Genomic DNA, 24,343 nt, shown 5'->3' with positions numbered 1-24,343 from the left:
TCTCTCCTCCGTCACACTGTGTCTTTTTCATCGGCTCTCTTCCCAATAAACAGGATTTATAGGAGCCATAATAACCCTCCATACACCCTTCTCTCCTGATGCCTTTATCTGGAGTTTCACTGAGAATGATCAATTATAAACTGGCCGACTTGACTTGTAATTAGCAATCATGGTATTCTTGTGTATAGAGAAAACACCTCATTTTAGTACAGACAGATACTGAAAAGAAGTGGTCAGAACTGGAATTGTTAAAGCCTTTGTGTGGGAACTGATAATTCACACACAATTACACATAGAAACATGCATTTTTCTTCTATACAAGGAATAGAAGAAAACCGATGTTTGTAGAAAACAGCGTTTTTAGAAAAGCCACAGAACGAAACCTTGCATTAAACTTGCATGAATGAGTTAACTGTGATAAATAATTCTGATTGTGTCAGTTAATTGCTCTCAATGAACACACTTTAAGAATGCAATATGAAAACAATAAAACTCATGAGTTTAATATTTTATGAAACTCAGAGTATTCATAAATATTTATTTGCCTCTAAAGTTGTTCATACATAAAACAATTTATTATAAAATACTGTTTTTATTTCTTTTATTATTATTATTATTATTATTATTATTATTATTTAAATGAATCCCACTTTTGTTAAATTTGTTTGATAAACTACTCTTTAAAATAAAATAAATAACCTAATATGAAGTGTGGCTAGTTTTAAATACATCACACATCTGTATCCCCGCCCCTTCTGCTTAACTAAGTCAACATCTGCTCTCAAATTAACTAACCCGTACTGAGTGATGTATTCATTTAAAATAAACCTGCAACCCAGTTTCTTGCAACATTGTCACCCATTCTGCATTTTATTTCATTGTATCTATATTTCCCACATTTTGGTAACAAGGTAAAAAAATTCAAGTCTTCAACGGAAGAAAAAAAAAAAAAAGCTCATATTTTATGTTCTGAAGGTTAAATGCCTCCTGTCACTGAGCATTTGATGAAAATAAAAAAAAATAAAAAATAAAAAAATCATGCTCTATTATGATTTTCATTATATTTCATTGTACACCCCACAGAAAGTGCTGAATTCTAATGCGATCACATTGGATCTTTCTCAGGCTCAAGAGGGTCTAAACTCGGAAATGAGCAGTCAGTTTTGGCTGTGATCGTTCGGCAGATTACAGGCCAGATCATTCCCAGAAGTTCTGTCACTCCATTCGTTTTCTTAAACAAGTTGGCGCCCCATAATTGTAGACTTTTTTTTTATTATTATTATTTTTTTTTTATAGATTTCTTTCAGTCTCTCTCATGCGGATTTTTTTTCAGAAACCTTGACATTCCAAAAGATCTAGTCATGAACTTCTGAAAACATTCCTCTTTCCCCCCACTTCATTCTTTCATTGCCTTTCTGTTTTTCCATCATGTTTGGAATGTCATCGAGGGACTCAAGCAATCAGGAACCTAAAGGAAAATTTCCTTCATCTCATCCAAATGCAGTCTTCCCGCAGAGGTCACGGAGAGTCTGTGGGAAAAATAACCTGAACGGGAGACTGACGGACTGGAAAAAACAAGCACAATCTGCCATATCTGTGTTCTGGAAGAAATTAGTCTTCAACTCGAGATGTTCCTTATAATTTCCGATGGCAAACGCTTCCTCGTTTCAATGCCACAAGCGACACATATGCACACACAACAGCCGTCTAACCACATGTGTGTGTGTATGTTAGAGGCTCGACTGGATCGCATTTCAACCAAATATGCAATGCTCATATCTGTTCAGAAGCTTCACCCCTGCGCACACACGCGCAAACTCTGCTCTAAACAGCAAATTATTTTGTCTTCATTCGCAAACGTTTTTTGCCTGGTAGCTGCAGTGGGATTGGAAATCGAAGGCGTTTCCACGGCGTTAATTGTGGGATGTCGGACTGCAGTGGCAAGCTCTGATTGTTTGGGCATGTGTGTATGAAACACACACACACACACACACTTATACACATGCACACACCAGAGATATCTGGAGCCAATGGACTGTAAGTGCTGATCGACTGCAGAACACACACACAGGGCACTTTGGGCTCATTTTCATCACCTCACTGGCTCGCCCCTTTATCGGCCCCTTTTAACCCTTTTACAGACGGACGGCACTCGCTCCTGATGACATTAATGCTCAATTCATTTCCTCAGTTCAGGGGCCCCTAGCGGCCACACGCGAGCGCAGTGAGAAAACACGCAGAGAGACAGAGAGAAAGACAGTCAGACGCTTATACGAACATGTCAAACGTTATCTCAGAGTTCAGAGGTTTTCACTGCTTTGACCTTTTTTTCGTTTTTTTTTTTTTTTTTTTTTTTGGTAGAACGCTCATCTAAAGTTTGGATGTTTATGAGGCAAAACCAAAATAGAACAAGAAATAAAAAGACGGAAAAATGAAATACGATTTAGACTGATAAAGCAGAGTTTAGACTGAATGTGCAATAACATCCTAAAACTATTGAGAAGAAGCTTCACAACCATCAGCGACAGCATGATGATGAAGAAAGACCTCAATCTGACAAATAACCAAAGTCGCTTCAGTCTGCATTCTGGTCAAAGTGCTCAAATCTTTGTGATTTGTGTAATCTGACATGAGAAACACGATGAGCATTTAATCCAGCAGCAACAGGAGGCTTTACAAATAATACATATATATATATATATATATATATATATATATATACACACCAAAAAAAAAATAGACTCACAGGCATGCTTTTATGCCATACGCACACAGTCCTATACTATGTAAGTGCACAGAAAAAAACATCTCATTCACCACTTATATGTGAAAACAACCTCTTAAATGCCTCATATATACTCTCACGTTGTCATTAACACTTATATACTGTTATATACTGTCACAAACACTCATGTACTGTCACACACACTCTCTCTCTCTCTCTCTCCTGTTATGATATGTCATGTTGCAAAAAGCCCAAAATCAGTTGAGAGCGCGTTAAATGTCTTACCTGCTCACCATCATCATCAATTTCCTCATCATGGTGTTGTGTGAGTTCAGTTGAAGAGACTTTATTCACATCCAGTGATAATCCAAACGCCGCTGCGCATCTGAAAGGAGCGCGAGCGTTTCTCTGTCCGGTCTGTTCTGTCAGTTGTTCAGCGCACCACAGAGTTTATCACACATACAAGTATATGATTCTCCTCTATGAGCTCCTCACAGCGCGTGTGACGCGCGTCGGCTGTGATCGGAGCAGTGCGAGCGGATCATCGCGGGGCGCGCGGGGAGAAGGGGAGAGCGCGTGCCGTCCGAAAGGCGCGTGCGGCGAGACTGCGCGCTCGAGCCCGAGCAGCACCGGAGAGAGACGGAGCAGGGAGTGACGTCACCCGCCCGCACCGAGTCCGGGCGCACGAGCGAAGCTTTAAAGTCACCATGAAATCAAAATTGACAATGCTTTGATTTTTTTTTTTTTTTTTTTATGGAATATTGCAGTTTATTATAGTTGATTTATCCGTGTAGTCCATCGTTATAAGATAAATACATAAATTAAATTAAATAAGTAAAACCACATGCATCATAACCTTTAATTAAAATAACTTACCCTCCCTCTTGCAGCAACATCTCTGGTGACGTGTTTACAGGGCACAGGCGGTTAAATAATAGCATTTAGTCTATGTCTGTAATCTTTGGGCGACGAAATGCACTCTTTCCCTCAAGCACGATTTTTTAAAACAAATAGTCAAAGTTTTTTTTTTTTTGTTTTTTTTTTTTTTTGTGTACCAAATATATATTAATAATATATATATATATATATATATATATATATATATATATATATATATATATATATATATATATTTTTTTTTTTTGTATGTGTGTGTAGCCTGTTTAACTAATATATTTTGTCAAAACAGGACTGTTGTTACTTATATGATACTAAGACTGTTTACTTTTTAGACCCCCAAACCTTTTTTTTTTTTTTTGACTTCCTCTGCATGATAAGCAGTATTTGATTAATTGATTGGTCGATCAAAGTTAAATAAAGGGATTTATAAAATAAATACAGCTCATTTATTTATTATTTAATTCATTTACCCATTAATTATTTCATTTAACATAGTTACATAAAGGAATTTGTAAAAGGAACCTTGCAAATCTGTTTAATTAGTTAATTTGACTTCTGTTTAGTTGGTTAATTTTTGCAATCCAGAGGTTAAGTTAACGGTTTGCAAATTGTCTTTCCTCACCCCCATTCAAAAAAAAAAAAAAAAAAAAAAAAAAAAATTCAGCTGCAATCCTTCTAAAGACTTATTTATGTGACAAAAATCCATTAAAAGAGAGAGATAATGTTGGTTCTTATGTTTTGTCAATATTGTTCAATACTGATCGTAGTTTTGGAGCCTTCTACTGTTGCTATGGTTACTGTACCTCTTCAGGTGGACACAATAGGGGCCATTTATGGGGGTCAGACCCTCTCAAACCCCCATAAATTCAACTCGGGTTACAATGATAAGACAACTGCTGTTTAGAAAACTATAAAAATGAGTTATATGGGCAAAATACCCACTATAAATCATTCATCATGTTTACTGTGATTGTTTAGTTACTACAACTACAGATTGTCATTAACTGATGATGCTCTAAATAAACTGACTCACAAAGCTCCAGAGAATAATCATCATTATGCAATAACAAACCTGAATTGGTAACAGTTGGTCGGCTGTAATAAGACAGGGGTGATTCCAAACACATTATTAGCTGTGACTTTAAGAACAAAGAGTTTAAAACTAAAAGAAGTGAAACTTAAAATTCAAAAGCATCAAATATGAATGTGTGCCAGATACAGTGTGTTAGAATGTCAGTACCACTGGTGGCCTGTTGGGCGCAGCAGAGTTAATTTTGGCTTTATTGAACAAGGCTGTTATATGTTCTGATAGCTGACAAGTGGTAGTCCTGACCCAGTTAATATGAAGATTCTAATCTAAGAAAAATACTGCTATCAAATCACACATCCAAGTGTTCGACAGGCAGCGGTGTGTGTGTGTGTGTGTCAGAGAGAGTGTTTCCAATGCATCATTAAACAGATTGAAGGACTTCTCATTCCAACAGCTGAAGCTCTGCCCCCAGGCACCAGCACACAGCGAAGGTGTTCTGCTAAAACTCGCCCGCCTGGCAGCGTCCAAAAACAATTTGTGCAGCCCACCGCTTCGGGACACGAGAACTTGCAGTGAAAACAACAGACTGTCTGTGGGTGCAGCTCGGTGGGAAGATGTGCTTTCAGTCTCACCTGTCCTATTGCCAGATCACGGACGGCATCTCATTCATATCAGCTGCATCAGGTTACTGCTATCAACGACTACTGACGATACGATATGCATCTATTATTAAAACACTAAGGTAGAAAATGTTGGTTTAACTGCTGCTTCGAAATTTGGAGCCAAAGTCACAGCCTGAAGAAATACTTCCATTGCACTTTTTCACTTATAAAATATAATGAAATGGTTGACCTAAAGAACACTAAAAACTTTATTTTGTATAATCAGTATCTTACTCAAGAAGCAAACTTGTGTATAATAAGATTATAAGAGTATTTATTAGTTTTATAGAATAATTCAGGATCCAAATGAATAGTACCACAGTATCTCAAAATATTTTTGTATGGACACAGCCTTAGTCGTGTCTACAGGGTAACCTTGTTTTGAGAAAAATCTCAAGAGACAAGCATGTTTATTGGGAGTCCCAGAGCAAGCCCTATCGCAACCCTTATCTTGGCAGCCGCAAATGCAACTATTTTTTCGTTTCATAAGTGCTATTTGGACTAGTTTCCCCTGAGGTGGTCAGGTAAATGCAAGAATCCAAAATGACCACTCACCATAGCCTGTAAACTGCCGGTAGTGGGACACTTGGCGCGCTTTTTATTGCCTTTTTTTCCCCATCACATATTCCCTAGCACATCTTTCGAAAATGTAAACATTCAAAATTCATCCTGTGGAAATCTTTTTGAAATGGGTATTTTGTTACTATGAAAAAGTCCATTTCTTTCTTTTTTTCTTTCTTTTTTTTTTTGTAAAATATGTTTTGGTCACACTTTAGATAGGGTCAAATTCTCACTATTAACTATGACTTTTGCCTCAATTAACTCCTAATTACTGCTTAATTAATAGTTAGTAAGGTAGTTGTTTAGGTATTGTGTAGGATTAAATGATGTAGAATATGGTAATGCAGAATAAGGCATTAATATGTGCTTTATAAGTACCACTAAACAGCCAATATCCTAGTAATATGCATGCTAATAAGTTAATAGTGAAAATTGGACCCTAAACTAAAGTGTTACCTATGTTTTTTATAAAATAAAATAAAAATGTTTAGTTCAGTATCAATTTGCATTTGCTTCCATCACGTTTTTTCACTTTTATTGTCACTTCTTTAAAAAGAGACCAACCTTAGGTCTGTAGTCCAAAAATATTCATTAATTACATTTAAGTGGCAGTAAACAGGTTAATTCCATTGCCTACATTTGTAATCATTGTAATCACATATACCGCCAAGCCTTGACATTAACGTTTTTGCTCACGAGCCAATGTGGCTAGTTATTAGCCACACAGCATTTTCACTGGCCACAATTTTGACATTGATAGCATGGGGAAAAACTGCCATATAAATAATTTTTAATATTATCTCTATAATATCTCTATATAATTTGGCAGCAGGTATATTAGGCTGTTGTCACTTTTACTTTTTATTTTACTTTCACTTAAAACATAACTGACTGTGAGTCATAACTGACCTGTCAAGACTGACATTTTGACATTATTTTGTGTGTATTTGACTGTTTAAGCACAATAAGCAGCAAAAAAAGAACTCAATTTAGTACTGAGAGGCGGCTTTATATGCGCGCCTATGGGTGTGAGAACAAAATTGTGTGCAATACATTCAGTTCCACACCGAAATTCACGCCCTGTAACACCAACAATATTCATCCAGAGCAAATGAAATGAGTGAGTGAGGGGAGGCGGGTTTGTGTGTCAACTCGCTGTTTGAAAGATCATGTCTGTTCTGCGAAAAATGAGTATTGGAAGCATTTCAGATATTTCAGTATCGATATGCATCGAAAATGTATATTTTTGACAACATTACATTGCACTTTGTTTATCATTTCAGATGTGTTTTTAAAAGACTACAGTTGAAAAATTTATATTATATATAAAATTCAACCTGCCAAAGTGGCTAGTAGGAGTAACTGCATTACATATCACTGAAATCCACCCAGATTTGGCGGGGTGTTAATGTCAAGCCCTGTATGCTGCACTTCTTTCAAAGTGATTTCTGTAGTGCCCTTATCCACTTATAACTACGGAGATCTTGGTCCCACCTCAATCACCAAATAAAATGGCAATTGTTTAGAAAATGAATGCTGTCAGAATACAGCAACTCTCAGACACACACACGGCAACACATAAAACTCAGGTATCACTTAGTGACTAAAAGAGATCAAGTTGGATTTGGTATTTAGGTGTCTGTCAGTGGACCCTGCATCTGACAGCGACAGTGCAAGAGTGGGGTTTCTCTGCCGTCCTCTCCTCTGACTATAATCGAATGCGGGACGTGACTGGATTTACAGTGGGAATCTGGGACTAACCGCGTGTCTGGCTCAGTGAAGCGCTCGACTAATACAGTACAGCAGGGCCTTTCTGATGAATGAGAGCTGGCTGGAATCTATCAGCCGGTGATATTATCTATCAGGAACGGACTCTGTCATTCATTGGCTCTCGGAGGTCAATAAAGGAGCCGTCTGTAGCAGTGATGGATGGAGGTGAGGCATCAATACGAAAACTTGGCTTTAAGTCCAAGGAGAGAAGCTCCGGTGTGGCACAGTTTGTTTTTATTTACTGCGATGTTTACTGAAGGTTGAGGTTGTGCTGTAAAACCTGCTGGCTGCTCAATCAACAGCTGAGCAGGAGAATTTGAATCTGTGGGAATTAATTTCATCCGGAAGGAAAAAGATGGATTGGCGAACGAATACCAGCAAATTCGCCAGTATGGCAGTGTGGAGGAAAGAGTCAGCGTGGTGCTGGGTCAGCGTGGACGTGTAGTCGTATTTCTGACTCTGCCCATTGAATCCCAAGAGCTCCAAGGTTGATGTGTGGCCATGAAGTATCGGCTCCTATGGGAGACTAATAGCTCCAGTAATGAAGCGTCGTTTGACTGTGTGATTCATTCAAACACCCAAATCTTTATTGCCGTGTTTGTAAAGGCAGGCCGTATATCAGTGCGGTCCTGCAGTAGAGTTGGTCAGCGTGACCTTGTTCTGCCGTGCTGCTCGCAACTGGAGCTGGTGTGAACTTACGCACAAGAGAACCCACGAAATTGAAAAAATAAATAAATAAAAAAAAATAAAAAATAAAAATTCAATATATGGTGGCATACGTCCCTTTATGAGTTTCTGTCTTATATTTACAGTATATATAATCCCAGCAGGTAATGTTCTCAGACCTTTCTGGCAAGGTTCTCTCAAAGTTACGAGCAAAATTTTTTTTTTTTTTTTTTTTTTTTTTTTTTCCTCAATAACATTAATAGAACTTTCTTTCAAAGTTTCAAAACTTTAGCACAAAAAACAAAAAACATTTATGCATTGTACATGGAATGTTTTTCCTGAAACTTTTTAGTTGGACATTCATGTAACGTTTTTTTATGTTACTTTTGAATGTTCTCTGAACATTCTGAAAGGTTCTCATAATGTTAGAAAAATAGGTAACACATTAGGTATGGGAAACACATATTCACTATTCACTATGACTTTTACCTCAATAAACTCCTAATTTACTGCTTATAAATAGTTAGTAAGGTAGTTGTTAAGTTTAGGTATTTGGTAGGATTAAGAATGTAGAATAAGGTCATGTAGAAAAAGGCATTCATATGTGCTTAATACGTACTAATAATCAGGCAATATTCTAGTAATATGCAAACTGATAAGCAGCTTCTTAAAAGAGCCTAAAATAAAGTGTTACTAAATTATAAAATGGAATGTTCCCTTAACATTTGCATAACCAAGAAAAACTGTTAAAAAAAAAAAAAAAAAAAAAAAAAAAACCTGGACGTTTTAAACGTTAAGAAATAAAATTTTTATAACTCAGTGGGAACATTGGCAAAACATTGTTATGGGATATAGTTTAGGAATATCACAAGAACAGCTATTTTTCCCAAATATCAACATCATTGCAAATGTGCTATTGAATTTATAGTTCAATAAACAGTTCACTTAACAGGAAGTGAGTTCCTGTACTGTGAGTTACATTTTAGACACAATTGTGCCAGTGGTGTCTGTTTTTGCACTATTAATTCCAAAACGTGCTTCCAAAAATGAGCTAAATAGTTCCAAACAAAGCCACAACAAAATCGTTGTGAATCTCGAGCGAAACACAGTGGTGTTTTGTTCCAGTTTTTTAAAGAATCAATGATTAAACGATCCATTCAGTCACTTGCTTCGTTCCTAAATGAATCAGCCATTTCAACAAATCAGTAGAATGAACAACTCAATAACTTATTAAAACAGTGACCTACTCACAGATTTATATTTATATTTAAAGCATCATTTAAAAAAAAAAAAAAAAAAAAAATCATATATCAATATGCAAAATATAATTTTTAAAACATTAATCTTATAGCATTATTTATGCAATTGTAAGTGCAGTATAAATATATCGACTGTAAATGCTGCTTTTGCAGTGCAATAATGGATTTTGTTGACACGTACATATTTCATTTGATTGGTAACAGACTATATATTTTTTGTCAATATCACACACCCCTACTTTAAGCCATGATTCAACAGCTGAATGTGGATCAGTTAAAACAGGTATAATGACCCAGACTCTCTGGCACCAAGACGAGTCTCTGATTATACAAAGAGTTGATTACTCACCACCATCAGCACAGAGGAATGCATCACACATCTTCGAAAAAGGGAACTAATTAGTGGTGTTTGCTATAGCAGAAATCACTATTATTATTGCTCATAGCTGAATTTGTGTGTGTGTCTTGTTGAGGGGAGACGTGCTGTTACTTTGCAAAGTGAATATGTGCACCATTTTCACCTGCTGAACGATAAAGCTCCCACAGATTTATGTTGTAGGAGGGACCCAAGTTATATATAGAGACCCTGACTTGAAAGAGAATCCACATACAAGGCCCAACAACTTACAAGAACATTGCTAAAATAGAAAACAATATAGAGTGCAACAGTGGGAGTAAAAACTCCATTCATGTTTTCCATATAAATTGAAGCAATTGTGAAGCACTTTGGGCAACAAAGTTGTTTTTTAAATGTGCTATATACATAAAAGTTGAACTTTACATTTTACCTATACATTTTATATTTCCCCAGTCGTTTTTAATTCATGTCATTCTCAGTGTTTCATGGGATTTTAGTTCTTTCACTCGCTAAGGTTGTTAAGTTCACAGTCTCTTTGTCTTTTTGTCTGATTTTCATAATTTTTTACATGAAATCAAAGTTAGTAATGTTGTGATTCACTTCACAGCTGGATGTCTTGGTTCATGCCTTATAGCACTTCAACAAAGACTTTTTATTTTAAATCCCTATGAGGAAAATGAATAGATTCCCGGAAACACTTCCAAAAAGGTGGGAGGCACTAATGCACTCTATTCTCAAGAAGGCATGTTTTAAGGCTTTTTGGAAGAATGACCCATCTAGCATCACTTCCAGCACCTTTAATACTGATTTCCCATCTCTTCAAGCGCACCGCTTCAAGCTGTTCGTAGGGTGTCATAAAGCCTCATGGATGTGCTCACGAAGGGTCATTACTTTCTCTGGTTGTGCATGATTCATAAACGCCTTCATCCGCAGGCTGTAGTGTGCAACCTTATCATTGAAAATCTGACCTGAGACCAGAAAGCTGCCGAAAAAAGACCAGAAAGCTGTAGATCTAAACTTCATTTCCAAAACGTGACTTCAGATGGAATTAGATACAATATGATGCAGGGCCGGTTCTAGGATTTCATCCTCAGGGGGTTTAGCCCTCAATGAGAATCTGTAGCAAGAGACCATTGTGTGGTGCATCTTTAAATCGAGACCACTATAAGTCAAAAGGAACTTACCAGTACTTAAATTGGTACTAAATCAATCGATCGATAGATCGATAGATCGATAGATAGATAGATAGATAGATAGATAGATAGATAGATAGATAGATAGATAGATAGATAGATAGATAGATAGATAGATGATAGATAGATAGATAGATGATAGATAGATAGATAGATAGATGATAGATAGATAGATAGATAGATAGATAGATAGATAGATAGATGATAGATAGAGATAGATAGATAGATTATATAAGGATACCAGTCCTTCTGCAGTACAGTTCAAACTGGTACAGTACAGGGCACTAAGTATTTCTTTATTAGACATGCATTTATTTTCCCTGCCAAAACATTCACTGGCATAACAGGCCCTAAATAAATAAAGTTATTGCCTTCATTGTTTTTGACCTATGTAACCTTACGATACCAACACTGAACATGAAATTTATTTCACAATTCTCAATTCCAATTTACGATCAGCAAAAACTAATGCTAGCCTAACTATAAAGTTCAAACATTAAAGACAAGTAAACAGTCAATAATAAAATAAGAAAGAAAAAAACACATTTCAAGCAATAGCAAAAATAAATACAAGAGAACAAAGATACAAATTAAACACTTTAAAGTAGACCTACTTTTGAAAACTGTGTTGCTGTATGAAGTAAATATACACAGATACCGTTAAAGCTACAGAAGTTATTAGTTAAGAGCAGTAAGTGATTATCTCTTTTTCTTTTGGTGTTTGATTAACATTATTGAAACAGAAGGTATATGATTCTGTTGTCACTTTAACACCTAATGATGTCACCTTCAGTGGTGTATAAAGTACTCGAAAACCATACTTGAGTAAAAGTATAGATATCTTGCCAGAAAATGACTTTGGTAGAAGTTAAAGTTGCTGTTTAGAATGTTACTTGAGTAAAAGTTTTAAAGTATGTGATATTTTTTGTACTTAAGTATGAAAAGTATTTTTTTGATATTAAATGTACTTAAGTATTGAAAGTAAAAGTACAAGTAAATGTAAAATACAAAAGGAGCAAAAAAATATTAAAAATTGTTCTATACACAGTTTGAGCAGCAAGATTGTGTTCAGTTTTAACGCTCTTACATTTTGTTTCTTTAAATTGGCTAAAGGTTTATTGTAATTTTTATACATAAAAAATACTAATATATTAATTATACATTGATGATTCGTTCATGTTAATTTATAGTGCATTATAACTAATGCAAGAGACAACTTTAAAATGTTAAAATGTAAATGATGAAATTAAAAATGAACAATACTTTTATTAACCTTATTTAATGTTACAAATGTTGTAAAATGTTACAAATCCAAACAGTCATGCTTAAAAATTACCATCTTTACACACAAAGGCATAGCATGGGTCTATTATATGTGTACTTTCACACATTATTTGGCTCTATTTTAGAAAAAAATATGATTATCTAATCAAAATATGTGTTACAGTGCCGATAAAAACTGAAATTGAATAGGCTACATTTCTGATTTGTTACGCTTCTGTGGCTGTATGATGAGAATACAGTTTAAATATGCAACTTCGCCGGATAATGAATGCATAACAGCGAACAAATAGTTATAAACTAATGCAAATGAATGGTAACAATCGTGGCATACAGTTGTTGTTTTTTTTTTTGTTTTTTTTTTAACCGCTTGAGGTTAGGCCTACTACTAATGTCTCAGCCTCGACGACAAACATACTGTTCTCCACTAATGCAGCATCTAGTCAACAAACTAATTACTTTATAGTGATATGAAAACATGTACTGTAGTGTACATTCTATAACATACCGTTTTGTTGTCCGTTTTAAATCGTTTTGAAGTGTCCCGCTCTGTGCAGCGCGCAGCCTCACATCACGTGTCAAAACAAACCATAAGAGGCATCAGTGATAGTTTTTATTTCGCCTCTAGAGGCCGCTCTCGTAATGTATCATAATCTATGCTCGTAATGACAGCGCACTTCTCCAGCCGCAATCCGGAAAATTAAATCAACCGCGGTTGTGCGAGCACTTGTTTGCACATGCTTGCTTGCAGTCTGTGTTCTTCCGACTTTATTTTGTAGTAAGTAACGAAAATGCTTTGGGAAAATGTATCGGAGTAAAAGTATATAATTTATTTAGGAAATGTAGTGGAGTGAAAGTAAAAGTTGACAGAAATATAAAAACTCAAGTAAAGTACAGATTCTCCCAAAAAATACTTAAGTACTGTCACCTTATATTGACACACATCAATATACGTCTTCAATAACGTCTTCTTGAGGTGCTCTAAGCGATGTCACGCGTTTTTAGGCCAAAAAATTTTTGTAACATACAGCAAACATCTCCTCACTATCCGCTAGCTGCCTGTCCGGCAACAAAAACTACCTGGTGCAGCCTGGACCACGAATCATAATAAACATGCTCCAGCCAATAACCGACAAGAATGATTTTAAATGCGCGTTCATGACTGTTTCAGGAAGCACGGAGGGGAGGGGGAGGAGGAGGAGGGAGGGTCTAGCCAGCCTCCATTTTGTTTGACAACACTTCGAACGTCAACAGGAAGTTACTCCACCCAGGATCGCTTAGAGCACCTTTATGTATGTTCACTTAAAACTAGGGATGTCCCGATCACGTTTTTTTGCCCTCGAGTCTGAGTCCGAGTCATTTGATTTTGAGTATCTGCCGATACCGAGTCCCGATCCGATACTTAATAGCCTACATAAAAAAGAATAAAGAAGAGCGAAAAAACAGATCCAGGAACAGTGCTTTTCAGGTTTTTCAGGTATTCAGTTTTCAAATAGTTATCAAATATAAAATATCACTGCATATTATCTTTACTGTATAAAATAAATAAAGATTAATCATTATTGAAGTTACAAAAACTATTCAGTCAAGAGCAGTGAGTGATTTCTTTGTTTTTTGTTGTTTGATTTAACATTAAATACAGGCAGCAGGAATAGTTGATTTCCCTTTAAGACATGCACGATCCAGTACATACTGTTCCACATGCGCTGTCTTTCTCGACTAATATACGTTCACTTAAGACATAACCGACTATGTTTGCTAGGATACTCGCTAGGACGGGCATGTTGACATAATTTTTGTATGAATGTGGCCGCCGAAGCGCAAGACTTGAAAGAGAACTCAGTATTTGCGCGCTGACTGGAATAAGCGTGTGCGCGCTTCGGATGAGCGCACACAAATCTTCTCACAGCGCGCGAGTTCTCTTTCGCGTCTTGTTCTTGAAGGTTTAAATCAGCAAGGCTTAAATGGGTTTAGTTTAAATACAGACAGCAACGTCTGCTGTTCAGGTCTCACCTGCGCTCGCACGCTATCAACACCCGGGTGATGGCGGCGTAAATGACTGGACATTACAGCAGACGGCACTCGCAGTTAACAGTTTACAAAGAGTGACTGTTTTGTCCACGCTTTCTGATTATCGTTGTTGTAACGTTTTGTGCATCCATCGACTGAAACATACATTATCTGAACTCTGTCTGTTTTCCACGTTGCTATTTTAAACAAACCATATTAACCAATAGATGCGTCGTCATTCGAAATGGACCGCAGTGCAAGTGCGGTCCGTAAGTGGAGAACCGTATGGTTCGATTTTTTACCGAGAACCGTTGCACCCCTAATACATATATATCCGAGTCCTGATCGGGAGGTAATGTCCGATTCCGATCGAGTCTGAAACCACATGATCGGGCCCGATTTCCGATCATGTGATCGGATCTGGACATCCCTACTTAAAACAGTGTTTACATGGACACTCGCTGAAATGGGCATTTTGACATAATTTTGTGCATATTTGTGGCCTCAAGAAGAAGTAAAATTGAACTGAAGGGGTGGCGTTCTGTGTGTACGCTCCAGGTGTGTGCACGCACAGAAACAATCTATCACAGCGCACCAGTACTGCACAGAGTTCGCCTTGCGCTTGAATGGCTCAAATCATTGAATGTTTAAACTGACAAGATTTAAAAACACATGAAAATGATTAACTTTCTTAAGGAAGCACCACTGACCCAATCATTCAGATAGGTGAATTTTTTAGGGGGTGGAGAAGACCCTAAAAAGGGTCTAGAACCGCCCAATATGATGGCAGACATTACTGTCAGATTAAGCCCCACTTGGATCCACGTCTCAGGATGAGCGGCATGTTGGTGCTGGTGATATCTGGCTTGTTTCCCCAGTTGGGGAAAGGCCTTCGGCGACAAGCGTGAGGCACCACCATCTGATTTTTCAAGAAACTGACACCTTAATGGACAGAAATCTCACGCCTGATCCTGCACTGTGATATCAAATGTCCTTTCCCACGATGCAGCATGCCGTTTTACATGATACACTGGCATTCAATAGTCAAAACGTGAAGTTTTATTGTTTCCCATTCCCAGCTGAACCTGGACTTGACAACAATTAATATGTGTAAAATGTATATTTGGGTGTTTCACAATCTATGAGCACTTCTGGCTTTGTGGTCAATGTCTAACTGCTGACATACATGATCACAGGAGAATTTTTCCTGAAAGTTATGATCAGTTTTGACACATCACATTGGATTTATTTAATTTGCTTCATTTTATTTTGGAAATTACAGTGGTTGAAATGACATTTTGTGATACAATTTCTGACTCATTTGTCTTGCTAAGGCTAACTTCATAATGTCCTAAATACACAGAAGTTTATACCATTTTTTAAATATAATATGACAAAATTGCAGCTTGGTTGGAAATAAAGCGCAATAAAAATAAATGATATTAACCTTGATTGGACCTTTTTTTTTAAACTACACACAACACTCCTATATTTCATGTCAAGTTCTTTGCTGACACTGCTGTCTTATGGTAAACAAGTACACTAACTTTAGTTGACTTTTCTTCAGTTCGTTTTTTTGTTTTTGTTTTGTTTTTTTTAGTTTTCAATGAAAGCAGGTAGCAAATATTTATTAACATCTTGCAATTATGATTAATCTTAATAGAATACTTAACTTTTGTTCTCAATTTTATTTTAGTGAGAAAGTCACATTTATCAGTTCTTAAAATAATATATATATAATTCATATTTCAGCTGTGGGCACTATAATATATATATATATATATATATATATATATATATATATATATATATATATATATATATCATACATATATATATATATATATATATATATATATATATATATATATATATATATATATATATCAACATATATATCATACATATATATATATATATATATATATATATATATATATATCAACATATATATATATATATATATATCATACATATATATATATCAACACTCAAACCACTGATAAGAATCAAGTAGATCTGACCTTGAAATTATCTTTTTTTTTTTTTATATAATTCATATTACAGCTGTGGGCCAATCGTAATTTGTGTAACAATAATTAGGTATTATATAATTTTCAAACTCTTATAGTAAATACTTTATGATTATCTAACTCTTTACTTTTATTATCATAGTCTAAGTCTGATTTAGGGTCAAAATTTACTTAAAGTTAAGTTAAAAGTTTTCAGGACAGATTTAATGTGACCACAATTTAATGCTTTTAAAATCCATTACAGTAGTTTATTGTTTATCGTTTAGTTTAAGTTATCACAAAAGTGCCCAAAGTTGAAGAAACACCAAGTTATTTAGCAGTTTGTCATTACAGATGTCAGATAAAAATGTTATACAACAGAGTCAACAATACTGCAAAAACTGATATAAATCAGCTTAAGCAAATGTCTCATTTAAAGACTGTCGACGAAGAATTCAGAAAACAATCGCTTTTTTATGGAACATAATTGTTTGACGATAACAAATAAGCTGACAAATCTCAACAGTGACATTTATTCATGCAGCTTTACGATTAGTTCTTCTTAGAAGCAGTTTGTTCTAAATCATGAAGATTAATTAGCTGAACCAAACGGAAATCATTCAATCAAATGAAATATTAACAGACATGTCCAACAGCATAGCTAAGAAATAAACTGTCACTGCCATACTAATGCTAATCGGCCATTTCTGGGAGAAGCTAATGCTAATAACATTTACAAAATATTAGTGTGATACTAAATGTGACTTTTTTCTTTGGTTTGTTCTTTGGTTCTCATCAAGTTTTGCTTCTGGGCCTCGATTTTACAAGTGGTGACGCAACACTGTACCAAAATTGTTTATCATTCAAAAGTAGTGAATATCCAAAAATCAATGATGATTTACAATATGAAAAATAGCAATGCTAAAACAAGGTTCTAGAAATGTCTTAAATGATTGCACAATACATTCATGTTTAATAGGTTATTCAATTTTTTTCTACTGATAAAGTATGTTTACTAGCTGTTTAATCCATAAAATTGTATCAAAATTAAAGATTATTTAAAACAAAATCCATAAAATGATTGTATTATGGGAACCCTTAAAATTGAAGGGCCTGACAGAACCCTTTAAAGGGAACCCTGGGAATTTAGACTTGTATGGCTTAATGTAAATGATGTCTCTTACTAAAAATATGTAGTAGAAAACCCATGAAAGATTTACGTTATATATAAAAAAAAATCCTCATAGTTTTATACATATTTTGGATAATGGAGGGTGCACAGTGCATTCTACTTCGATGACGTCAAATGATTGCACATGGTAACATAGAATGCCATATTGTGCAGCTTTTGGTTGTAATAGGGCAACAAGAGATGTAAGTCTCCACTGCTTTCCTAGCGATAAGAAGAGGAGAATAGAATGAGAAGATGTCTGTGGATGAATAAAATTTCCTAAAGACCCGCGTCTTTGTTCTCTCCACTTTAGTCCTGATGCCTTTGATACTTTTTCATCTCTATACTTTGGTGCAATGGTAATCTAGTAATGCATACAAGTTTAAATACCCACAGAGTTCCTTTTAAAACCTGATCAGCCTTTTCAATTTGAGCCAGAGCGCAAACTTAGAGAGGATGAAAACATCGAAGACATGCAATGTCTCTGTGGCTATTCGAACTACTGTTGTATGATTGATGTGTAAAAATCGCCTGATATGTCACCTGAATGCATTTTACATGGCAAAACGTGCTAAGAAAATGCTGCTGTTTTATGCTATCACGGATATCCCGTGCATCACGGCGCACAGGAGCTTTGAAGAAGTCTGTCTCAATCAAACCTCAAATTCATCAGGGCTAAAGTGAAAAGAACAAAGACGCAGGTCTTTAGGAAGTTTAATTCATCCTCATTCTTCACAACTTGCATTCTTTTCTCCTCTTATCGCTAGTAAAGTAGACTTGCATCGCTTCTCTTGTTGCCCATCGACTGAAAATAACAACCAAAAGCCGCGCAATGTGGCATTGTATATTATATTCCAAGTTGTGTTGTGGTAAAAATAGGAACATGGTAGAGTCAGTAGCTCACCGAGTGCAACCACTTGAATTGTATGTAGAATGCACTTCGCACCTAAACAAAATGGCTCTTCAGTACGAGACATTATTTACGTTATATTAAGCCATACAAATCTTAATACCCAGGGATCTCTTTAAGTTTCATGTGAAATAACTCATTAAACTAGTAAAACACTTATCCGAGCTCAAACCTTCAGAGCAACTATCCTGCAGAAAAATATCTTTGGGTTTTTGTCATTATTGTATCTTGCACTCTCCAGCGGTAGATGCGATTGATTGACAGTTGCCACAGTGACAGCAGCAGTCGTTGAGGAGACGGGATCACCATGTGTAACGAGAGACAGTCACTTTTTGCTGTGAAGAAAGAGATGTGAAAGAGAGACAGTCTCCCAGCACTATTCAGCCCAGCAATGACAGCTTTCAGACCCACAATGACACCTGATCTAAACCCAAAGACGACAGAACGATGGAGAAATGCATTCCAATGCTGGGGAAGGTGCTAGTTGTGTGAGTTCTGGATAGACTCTCTGTGGACATCAGTATACCAGAGACATTCAACAATGAAGCTACAGTACAACAAACAGACCGGCCGATGCTTAACAATAAACAATTTCTAAAACCAGAGGGAAGTGTGATCTATACCTTAGCTCTAACAATTCAAACAATTGCATTTGTCCTTCATGTCAGAGGTTGTGGAAATGTGGAGTACGTCAGAAATAGCTTTGTGAAAAAGAAGTGCATGTTGAATGTGCACTTGTAGTGTACTTCAAATCTTAAAAGTAAATAAACTGTACTTGCAGACAATATAATATTATTGAAATAAAATGCATCTTAAAGGGTTAGTTCACCCCAAAATGAAAATTCTGTCACTTATTACTCACCCTCATGCCGATCCACACCCCTAAGACCTTCGTTAATCTTCAGAACACAAATTAAGATATTTTTGTTGAAATCCAATTGCTCCGTGATGCCTGCATAGCCAGCAATGACATTTCCTCTCTCAAGATCCATAAAGGTACTAAAAACATATTTAAATCAGTTCATGTGAGTACAGTGGTTCAATATTAATATTACAAAGCACAGGAATATTTTTGGTGCGCCAAAAAAAACAAAACAACGACTTATATAGTGATGGCCGATTTCAAAACACTTCTTCAGGAAGCTTCAGAGCATAATTAATCAGTGTATCATTGCTGGCTATGGAGGCCTCACTGGGCCATTTCAACAAAAAATATCTTAATTTGTGTTCTGAAGATTAACGAAGGTCTTACGGGTGTAGAACGGCATGGGGGTGAGTAATAAATGACAGCATTTTCATTTTTGGTTGAACTAAACTTTTAAGTCTACTTAAAGAGAGTTCAGTTTCATGATTTTAAATACACTTTTAAAGAATTGTTTTATTTATTATTTTATTTAAGTAGTACACTTATTTTGATGTGTTGAGTAACATACACATATGTAAAGTACTTGATTATACTTTAAATTATAATATTAATAATATATATTAATAATATATTTAAAGTTTATTTTACTAAACTGCTACTAAATTCATGACATAGAAGTTTGAATAGAATTGACATTTAAGTATATTTTAGTTTACTATAAATGCTTGTCAATACATTCCACAAAACAAAAGGATTCTAAAGTGTACTTCTTTTTCACATTGGTTCTGTCATTGACTTCGGTGCAGATGAAGGTGACTGGAGTGACAATGTGTGTTTGAGTGACGTGAATGTGATCCAAAGAAAGTTTACAGAATGCTCCATCAAAACTGATCTGTGGCTACTAGACGTGATAATGAATTGCTCTTCTCACACATCTACAGTTCTGTTTGTCCACCCACTCTTTCATCCTCTCCCTTTCTCTGTATTGTGTCTCATCCCGCTATTTTACAGTTGAGAGTTTCTTGAAAGAGCTGCTACGTCAATCTGTCGCTTTTCGCGCACCAAAAGAAAGACTTTTTCTTTTATATTCACCCTCTACACTTTTATCCGTTACTCAGTGTTTGATGGGGTGGACATCTCAGATGACCCTCTCTGCTTTTACAAAGACTTTGCTCCAGACATGTTCAGAGTGCACAGCAAAAAATTTGCTATATATAACATGAAGCAACTTATATTGCATTCATTGCTATTCACCATTTTGTGTATATACATATTAAGATTTTTAACGTTTTTAAAAGAAGTTTCATCTGCTCACCAAGGCTGCATTTATATAATTAAAAACACAGTAAAAACAGTAATATTGTGAAATATTAATGCAATTTAAAATAACTGTTTTCTATTTGAAAGTATTTTAAAATGTAATTTTCAGGATTCTTTGATGAATAGAAAGTTCAAAAGAACAGCGTTTATTTGAAATATAATCTTTTGTAACATTATACATGTCTTTACTGTCACTTTTGATCGATTTAATGCATCCTTATAAATTGCTTTGAAAAAAAACGGTAGTGTATAATGTTATATGTTATATATTTCAGATAAATGCTGTTCTTTTGAACTTTCTATTCATCAAGGAATCCTTAAAAAAAAAAATGTTTTTAACATTGATAACAATAAGAAATGTCTCATGAGCAGCAAATCGGCATATTAGAATGATTTCTGAAAGATCATGTGACAGTAAAGACTGGACTAATGATGCTGAAAATTCAGCTTTGCCATCACAGGAATAAATTACTTTGTAAAATATATTCAAATAGAAAACAGTTATTTTAAATTGTAATAATATTTCACAATATTACTGTTTTTACTGTATTTTTAATTACATAAATGCAGCCTTGGTGAGCAGATGAAATTTATTTTAAAAACATTGAAAAATCTTACCGATCCCAAACTTTTGAACGGTAGTGTATAATTAATATGTATATTAATATATACACTACATATATATACAAAATGGTGAATTGCAATGAATGCCATGTCAGTCACACGCACGCACGCACACACACACACACACACACACACACACACTGTTAATTGCACTGAGAGTTATGGGCTGTATTGATGAGGTCTAATCACGGCTGTCAATGATATTTATGAGTTCAGCGTCACAAACGTGCTGGTCAGATTAAAGCCTCATTAATAAAGTCCGTCTGGCAGGTATTAAACAGCTCATCTCACTCCAACAGGAAGAATGCTTAGACCACATTATAATTCATTAATACAGCAACAACCAGTGTTTGTTTGTGAGTGAGTGTGTCTCTGTGTGTGTGTGTGTGTGTGTGTGTGTGTGTGTGTGTGTGTGTGTGTGTGTGTGTGTGTGTGTGTGTGTGTGTGTGTGTGTGTGTGTGTACTCCGGCTGGGTGAATCACAGTAATTAAAACATAAATTACATAAATTGGGCCTATTGAGGGAGAAGCTCAACTCACAAACCCGAGAACACGACACCCCAAACAATCACCCGATTTCTGCTTCGCAAACAGATGAAATCAAAATCAGTGAGCATCCAAAAGGCAAATGATATGATCTGAATCATAATGACAAATGCAGTGCTGAATCTGAGACACACATGAAACTCATTTCACAGATCTTCAGAGACAGTCAACAAGCTGCAGGGTCAAAGGTCAGAGGGGACAGTAAAGGCCCGAGTATACTTAATTTACCGCTTTCTGCTCCATTTGAGTATGCAAGCCTTTCAAAGTATACTCCATTGGCCGTGAGTGTGGAAAGACGTGTTCAGCATCCAGTGGAGTTTGTTTTCAAGCGCTCAAGACACTCGCACATGCGCTGTTGTACACGCACCGTCCACATGGACACAAACATTGGGCTGCACACGTACAGTGTGCGTGGGCCTTTGCGGAACTTGAATGGCTGAAGTGCACTTTGCGCTTAAAGACCGGAACACACCAAGTCGACGTCAAAGAACTAGCGGCGATGAAAGCTGACTGTGTTGTCACCTCTTGTCGGCTGCATCTCAGCCAAAATGCTGAGCTTGAACAAAACAAAAGGAAAAAAGGGGAATGTCAACCAGTACATGCATTCTTCGTGTAAATAAAGATATGTCTATATGTCTATTTTTGTCATTTATAAAGGGAAACCGAAACTAGGACTGCAGTTATAAAAAACCATAAACAAAGCAGCGCTTGCTTACCATTTTGTATATAATCATGCTTATCACTTTCTTCATTCCAGTCGGCTCATGTTATTATGAAAATATCCGTTCTTTCGAATGCTCAGGTGCAAGTTGATGTAAAATTATAACAGCCTTCTGTCTGTACCATCATGACTTCTTTGCTCACTTTCATCACTTTTGCTTTTATTCTCGTGCACTGACTAGTTCGCTAAGATGAACAGCCAATCAGAGTTCTCTCTCTCACCGGCGGCTCAAAGCCGATTCTAAATGCTGAAGCGGGCCAAAAAAAACCAGATGGCGTCCGACTAGAGACAACTGTACAGAACACTAAAAAAACGAAGAAAAAACTAAGCTGACCGACGGTCAAAAACGGCACGACATTGCCCAATGGTTTGGTGTGTCCAGGCCTTATGAGGTCAATGCAGTGGATACCGTAACTACACCAAAACAATATCAGTGTAGTTACACCAATAAAACAATTACACCCTGTGACCTCTGTGCTCATAGCCCCCCCCCCAATACCCACACACACACACACACACACACACACATGGTAAGCTGTGTGAAGAATGAGCTGATCTTTCTCTGAGCTGATGGATTGTGCTCTAGCTGTATAAAACAGTTCAGTTTGCCTTTGTTTGTTTCCTCAGAGTTTGTATTAATGAAGTGCTGGAGTATTTGTCAAGATGTTCCCAGCATGCTCTGCTCGTGCTAACAGAGCTGATGAGAGTGGGCGGGCATTCATCACTGTCAGTCACAGCTCAGCGACGGTTCTGATTGGATGGTCAAGATTTAGAGAGAACAAAAGCTCAGCACAATGATTTCACAATCGGCAAACTAGACAACGTTTGTGTGTGTGTGTGTGTGTGTGTGTGTGTGCAAGATGGTTTTGCTGCTGAAGTGCTACACCTGCACACTGTCAGCAGAACGGCCCGTAGTAGAACACGCTTACACATGCACACATGCACACATGCACAGAAGAGACTGCGTGTTACCTCTGAAAGTCCTGGCGAAGATCCTGAGGACTCAGGAGCTGAAAAACAAAAGCACACAAACGTGACACTTGTGAAATCGGTTTCCCCTTCACTCGTCCCATCAGTCTAATCTCAGGAATCAGTCAGTGGAGGGAATGAGGAAATACGCCGCTGTAAAGTTCATCATGCTATCAACGTGCGAACTATTCGTTTGGCGAGTAATTGAACTGCAGGCCTCTGAAAGGTCAGAGATTATTGGACAGCTGACAATCTGGGAAAAGCCAGAAATTCATTTAAAGAGAGAAAGAAGGATATTTCTATGAGTTTTTATGAGACTGTGATCATTCCCTGATGCATAACATGTGCGCCCTGCAGGTTTTTTATTTATCTATTTATTTATTTATTTTTGTCTGCCGCTTTAAATGCTCTTTAAAGCAGGATGGCTGTTTTTAATCGTTCATCAGCTGGTTAAAAATCTTTCTGAAAGGTATTCCAATTATATTGTTTCATGATTATTATACAGAATGATTTAAAAAAAAAAAAAAAATGTTATTGTTATCATTAGCTATTGTCCTTAAAGGAAAACTCCACTTCTTTTTGAAAATAGACTACTTTTCCAACTCCCCTAGAGTTAAACAGTTGAGTTTTACCATTTTCAAATCCATTCAGCTGATCTGCGGGTCTGGTGGAACCACTTTTAGCATAGTTTAGCATAGTTCACTGAATCTGAGAGTATAGTTCCTAGCCAAATCAGACTAGAAAATTGCAACTTTTCATTTTCCGTTGGTCTTAGTACACGATGTAACTAC

General features: G+C 36.3%; 1 protein-coding gene across 8 annotated transcripts in view; it reads right to left on the bottom strand.

The window, feature by feature from the left end:
* Positions 1-23,589, bottom strand: part of LOC137030008 (receptor-type tyrosine-protein phosphatase delta) — a 209,045-nt gene extending 185,456 nt beyond the window's left edge. For 6 of the 8 annotated variants that reach the window (XM_067399910.1, XM_067399914.1, XM_067399913.1 and 3 more), the window contains exon 1: positions 3,011-3,339. The gene's annotated coding sequence lies outside the window, so the exon portion shown is untranslated. Of the gene's footprint in view, positions 1-3,010; positions 3,340-23,555 lie in introns of those variants that run through there. The other 2 variants (XM_067399912.1, XM_067399911.1) reach the window with 2 other exon arrangements.
* Between the last annotated feature and the right edge of the window lie 754 nt (positions 23,590-24,343).

The sequence above is a fragment of the Chanodichthys erythropterus genome, chromosome 11, assembly GCF_024489055.1.
Source record: "Chanodichthys erythropterus isolate Z2021 chromosome 11, ASM2448905v1, whole genome shotgun sequence".
NCBI lineage: Eukaryota > Metazoa > Chordata > Actinopteri > Cypriniformes > Xenocyprididae > Chanodichthys > Chanodichthys erythropterus.
The sequence above is the reverse complement of the archived record's forward strand: the minus strand, read 5'-3'. Positions and strand labels throughout refer to the sequence as shown.